This window comes from Alligator mississippiensis, chromosome 8 (genome assembly GCF_030867095.1).
Source record: "Alligator mississippiensis isolate rAllMis1 chromosome 8, rAllMis1, whole genome shotgun sequence".
Taxonomy (NCBI): Eukaryota; Metazoa; Chordata; order Crocodylia; family Alligatoridae; genus Alligator; species Alligator mississippiensis.
Genome location: NC_081831.1, coordinates 19,895,085 through 19,901,476, shown reverse-complemented (window position 1 = coordinate 19,901,476; position 6,392 = coordinate 19,895,085). Strand labels below are relative to the sequence as shown.

At 43.8% G+C, this 6,392-nt stretch overlaps 1 protein-coding gene across 4 annotated transcripts in view; it reads left to right on the top strand.

The window, feature by feature from the left end:
- The first annotated feature begins 2,874 nt into the window (after positions 1-2,874).
- LOC106737838 (aquaporin-8) overlaps positions 2,875-6,392 on the top strand; it is a 50,212-nt gene continuing 46,694 nt past the window's right edge. For 2 of the 4 annotated variants that reach the window (XM_059732199.1, XM_014595648.3), the window contains exons 1-2: positions 2,876-3,022; positions 4,043-4,228. The gene's annotated coding sequence lies outside the window, so the exon portion shown is untranslated. Of the gene's footprint in view, positions 3,023-4,042; positions 4,229-5,546; positions 5,697-6,392 lie in introns of those variants that run through there. The other 2 variants (XM_059732198.1, XM_059732197.1) reach the window with 2 other exon arrangements.

Here is a 6,392-nt window from a genome sequence, read left to right as displayed (position 1 = left end):
AATCCATTTCCAATCCCTTTAGTCACAAAACTGGCAGTGATGGACACAATGTAACCCACTGCACCTATAATAATGTCTCAGGCAGATGGCACAGGCATTGGTCTTCCCTACAGAGTACAAGGCATCTGAGACACTGCATACAAAGGAAAACACAGAACGCTGCCCCAAAAGAGCTAGGCGTCTAGGCGAACTGGACCTCAGTGAATGGCAGGGGAGGGAGACACTTTGTCATGCAGCAAACAGATGCCCACTGCAGGGGTGGGGTTATGTGTATGATTTTTTTAGCACCGTTACTTCTTTTTGAAGATATGGTGGGGGAAGATAAATACCTAGGTAATTTCACATCACACTGCAGGGAGGAGCAGGGTTCCTTTTAGATTTGTGGCTAAAAGTCCTGCTGTGCAGAGCCACCTTTGTGCAGATATCCTCCAGGACACGTCTGGCACATACCAGCTGAGTAATGCCAGCTGGCATATGACACCAAAGCAAAGATATTCTAGGGACAGAAGAAAGAAGTGGGTGGGGGAGAGTGGGTTCATGCTTTATTTCTCTTCCTTCACACCAAAAAATACTAATGTGATTTGCTCTCTCCTCTGCAGATAATTCAACCCCTCCCCACCAAAAAAACCAGAACAACAACTCCAAAATAAAGACATCTTTTTGCATTGCATTGCTTGCTGGGAACATGCCTACTGAATATGCACAGTTCCTTAGGACTTTAGGCTAGGCCCAGCACCATACTCACTGTTATCCCAAATCCCTCAGTTCCCTTACCTCTCTGCTCTTCAATCACTTTTCATTTAGACTGTGTAATTACATATCATATTACATATCATACAGCTGACAGATTCTTTTGCCTAATATACTATACATCTGGTGTCATGTCAGTGTCTCCTGCATCTCTGCCTGAACATCTATACAGGATGGGCAGAGGAAAGGGCAAAATAGTGCAGAGTTGAATTCAAAGGCATTTCCAGGCTCCATTTCAGAAAAGGGTGAATGCAGTTAATGGAGCATGTCTTGAATTTGGAGAGAGTTCATATAGTTCTGTTCATACAGCAATGGCCTGAATTATTCCTTGCCCAGTGGTGGATCCAGCAGGAGTGCAGAGGTACAGTTACACCCCCCTTGACCAAAATTTAAAACCAACTGCCTGGGAAGGGCAGTGCCATTTCTATCCATGCAGCATTGAGGGAGTCAATGGACTCTGTGGCTCATTATAATCTACCTGATTCCTTCTAAACTCTCCATTCCACAGGTGTTAATGACCCTCTCTCCTCCATTAATGACAATGGTATTTAATGTGCCACTAATTAAGCTATTCTTTCTTTTGCAATTCTGTTGTCTGTTAGTCGCTCTTGGTAATGTAGCTCCTGTTTCATATCCATGAAGATTGCGTTTAACTCTGGCTAGAAATATTAACTCAGGTGTAGACTTAACTTTCAGTGAAGCACTGGATGCCCTGCCTAAATGCTGAAGAAAGCTAGATTTTATGACTCTAAAAGAGATGTACATTTAATTCTAATAACTTCCGGACTAATGAGCCATCTTTTGATAATTATTGTGTAGTTTGTTTTTGTTTTTATACATAATATATGATATAGCAAATTAATGCACATTCCAATAAAGTTATATTTGTTTTGGCTTGGATCTTAAACTCAATAATACAGCCCCAGGCCCCTAGCATATTAGTAAAGTTTCTAATTTATTTGTAACTGGAACGGGGTGGGCCACCCGGGCCATGGCCCGGCCAACTTTTAGCACGTTAATTTAGCTAGCTATGCAGTTAAAATAATAGCTATACAGTTTTAACCGGAATGATAATTGCACATTTGTGGGTAATATAAATTAATGTGCTAAAAGTTGGTTGGGCCATGGCCCGGGTGGCCCACTCTGGAGAAAAATATATGTTGCAGCTTAAGTGAGGATGCACCATACTATCTGCAACCCCTTTTCAAAATCCTAGAACTGTTCATGCCTTTGCTCTGCCCTGAGCTACAGTATTGTGAACCATTGCTATGGGACTTTGTACTGCAATATTCTTTTGAAAGGGGAGGAAGAGAAGACCAAATTTATGAACATACTGGGCTCAGTCCAGAGGAAGCCAAGGTGTTTGCTCGATATGGTGAACAGGGATAACATGCACCTGGTGATCCTATCCTTCCAGATCAGGGATTCCACTGCATCCCAGTGGTGTAATGCAATGCAATGCATATTCCTTTAAGCAGGGCAAAATCAGACAATGACTCTCAGGTCCTGTGGCAATGCAGCCCTGTGCAAAAAATCATGCATTTTTCTGATGGCATTCTCTACCTATGCCTGAGAAACCAGTTTTAAAATCAGCACTTGTGAAGCTAGAATTGCTTCCAGGTTCCCGTTGCTTTCTCCCCACACTTACCATATTGCAATTAGGCCATCTGTGAGAGGAAAGCAGAATCAGCTCTCTCCAGATACCTGCAGCTGCTTCTGGGATGTAGTTGTGTCATCAAAGCAGAGAATATGACCACTGAGTCTAGTCTGGGCACAGTAGAGCCAGCCAGTCTTTCCTGGCCTGGCTAAATCTTATTTGTTTGTGTCACTGCCTTTGATTCCACTAAGACAAGGAAGAGTGGGGGAGGCTTTTTCCCATACAACTGGGTGTTATGGATTATGTGAGGGCTGTTTAAATGAGTATCTTTAATAGGCTAATGATTATTGGCTCTGGGAAATAAAGACCTAAGGCAAAACATGACACTGGAAGAACCGAGCTTTGCTTTCCTACTCTACAAGCCTGTTCTGCTGAGTCAGTATCTCTTTGCACTGTTCATTTACTATGCTCATGTCCTTTGGCTTCACTCAGCCATGCTCCCACTCTTCTTTGCTATATCTCCCTCTCGTGGAACACCCACCACACTGTGCCCATTCTCCCACTCCCCTCTGAGGCACCCACCTCTCTGTCCTCTCTCCCAGCTGTCCTACCCACCTCTGTGCAATGCATCTGAATCCACTCCCTTCTGTTCTGCACACTCAGCTAAGCATGTAGGTAAGGAACTGCACCTGTTTGTGGGGGGGAGTGTGTAACTGGCTGTCCAAACTCACTTGAAGGGGCTGGGTGGGCATGTGGTATGCAAGGAATACACAGAGGCATCAGGAGGAATTCTAAAACGTTGTGTGGCTCTGTGTATGTGCTGCATCTTCTCAGATGATTTCTGATTTGCCTCCTCTTTCCCTTTCTTCTTCTATCACTAAGAGAACTGGTGCCAGCAAGGCAGCCTGCAGTCCTCCCAGCTGCTCTTCTATGCCTGGTGTGGGCAGATAAGGAGGCTGCACACTTCATAGCCACAATTATGCTAGCAGACACATTTGATGCTAAATATAGTACTCACAAAAGAGGAGCGAGGGCTGAGATCAGGCTGTGAGATTATGGACATGGCAAGTAGAGCGTATGACAGCAGAGGCAGAAATCTAGGATCTCCTTCACTGTACGCAAACAACTCTGCCCTGAATTAACCTCTTCCTTTCTGTCCAATAAGCTAGATGTGTTATGCTCATGAGGTCATATATTCCAACCAATCTGCTTACCTCTGCACCTGTTCAGAAGTTGTAGGGTTTTGAAGTTGCAGAACAAAGCACTGTTATACTTGAGAGAGGTGCCAGAGCCCCACTGAAAACCATCTGTTGAGAAATAATTTAGTCCTTGTATTGCTGGCAGTATTCCTGTATGCTTTAAGCCTCAAGCCCCTTTGTACTCAGCACTCCCTACATAGCTCCTGCCTTGAAAAACCTTTATTCTGATGAGCAGAATCCAGGGCCCTAGAAACAGTACAGAAGTTCAGTGCATTGGTCTAACCTGTATTGATCTGAACTGGGTGTAACTCGCAAACCAAATCTATCTTAAACTGCTTGCACCAATTTTAAACTGGTCTAGGTGCAAATTTCTATATGGTTATGGGTTTAGATTGATCTGTGTTCACTTAGATCGTTCTAAGTGTAATGTCTGTATGTGCCCCTAATGCTGCCCCTTGTAACAACCATGTGTATTTCTTTCTCACTAACTCCCCAGGTCAGAGACCAACATAGGGAAAAAAGAATATCTGCCACTGAGGGCTCATCTACTGTTTATTTCCTACTGGAAAGCCCAGGGAAGGCATTTTCAATCCCAGGGCAGTCTTGGCATCCCAGACAGAGCACAGGAATATGCAGCAGGAGCAGCCTGGGTGAAAAGCAGACAACGTCCCTAGTAATAAATGTAAGTTTTTTGGGGCAAGACCAGTCTTTATTTACATGTATGTACACCAGCTAGCACAATGGGGCTTCCATCCTGCATCTCTTGCTCTAGGCAAGATTCATGCAAATAAAAAAAAAATAAGGACAATGAGGAAAGAGGATGCTTGGGCAAGAAAGTGTTGTGCAGCAGCTGTCTGTTCCCTCCGAGGGAATTCCAAGGGTGAGTCGTGCTCCGTACAGCCCAAAATAGTGCTGAGTGCAGGGACAGAGGAACTGCCGAAAATGTCTGCAGCTTAACTGGATCTGGACTTGCTTCATATGATTTCTTGCTGCTTGTAAAAAGATAAATGTCAACAGAGTAACACTGTAAAGTCTCTAGTTTCATATAAGTTGTCAGCAGGTTTCTGAATGCAGCTAGGTGGTCACTGGAAGAGACATGATAAACTGAAGAGATTATACTCCTCCTTTGATCGGAATGCTCTGCTGAGCTCAAAATCAGCTGGCATCTGTTACCAGCTCTGGAAATGGGATGTCCACAGTATCTATGAGAGGCTAGAGGTAGGGGCAAAGAAATATTTACCTCAAGTAAACGGATGGATTTTTTTCTATATGACAGCCCATATTATGACTGCCTGGGCAGGAAATGCACATCCTAGCAGATGAAGTGCTTACATTACCACCCATCACAGTTCCAGCTTTGCACGTTGCAGTATTTATCCTCACCACAGACTTGTGGCTTAGAGTAGCGCTAATACACCCTTTGTTCAGATAGGGGATGAATGCACATGAAAACTGTTCTTCTCCCCTTTCTGGAGGAGGTATGTTATCACCAGAAATGGGCCTTGAGGAAGCTGTCTACTGATGTAGTATCCCAGGAACTCTAGCCTGGTTAAAAGCCTCAGTCAGCTTTCTTGGTAGGAAGCTAATTAGTTGCTGGCACTGTGCCATGCTGGAGACTCTTTGGGCAAACCTGAGTCAGTGTCTACTATGGGGCATGGCTTTGGTCTGCTCTATGCTATATATGTTCAGGAAACTAATGAGGATCGCAGAACACTTTACTAGCATTAGTGAAGTCAACCTCAAAGACTCCCTGCCAGTGAGATCAGCACATACTGTCGTAAGAGCCGGCATTCAAAACTTGAAAGAGTCTTTTATGAAAACAAACATTTTCTAGGGGCACAGTCAATTCCTTTTTGATTTTTCAATCTTGTGATACAAGAACCCCACCCCACTAAAAAGCAAACATTTGTATGGTTTCCCGTTATTATTTTTATCTCTTTTTCTCTCCATTTTAAAATAGAAAAAGGGAAAAAAGAGGAGGAAAGGAACAACAACAAAAAAAGGGAAAGAAAGAGCAGATTGTTTTCTTTTTGTTTTTCTCCTTTGAATACATCTGAAAATGTCAAACTTCTCCACACTGTATTCTTGCCATTCTCCAATCAGCTCCAACTGTTCTAGTTTTCCAGAAGAGGAATCCCAAACCTCAACAGGTATGAACCTGCACAGCTCCATTGGCTTTCACAGAGCTATCTCCCCCTCTCCTGAGAGTGTAGACGACTCTAGTACCCAGATCACAGGTCCTGTCTCCTACTCCTGTGTTTTCCTAGAGCCTAGGCAAATTCTTTTCCATCAGAGTAGAAAATCCTTACTTGGCAAATCCTGTCCCCACAACCTTTTGCACCCACATTTTTACAGGGACATTTGGCAAAGGAGATAGTGGGTTTTCCCTCCTGTTCCTAGCATATCATTTTCTGCATCGCAGCTAGCATTGACCAGCTTTTTTGTTGCCAGCACCAGGCCAATAACTGAACATATCTCAAAGACTGAACAGCTTTTTTGCACCATGCAGTTACATTTCATGAGTGAGGTGACGTGGCAGAACAATGTAGAGGCCACAGCTATAAGAGCAGGGGGAATGTCTGGGGGAAGGGGAGAAAGCTGGGAAGAAGAGCATGTGTTGGTCTGAAGTGTATTGAAGCCAATGAAAGACTCCTGTTGACTTCAGAGGGCTTTGTCTCAGGTCCTGTGATCACTACACTTGCCCACTATGTATTTGGAGAATGTGGACATTCAGAGAAAGGCTGGGGAGTAACACAATAAATCTTGCATAGTAGCCTGACCCCAAGTTATACATACTGTTGACCTTCAGGTTTAGCAACATGGCATCATAAGTGACCATGATTTTG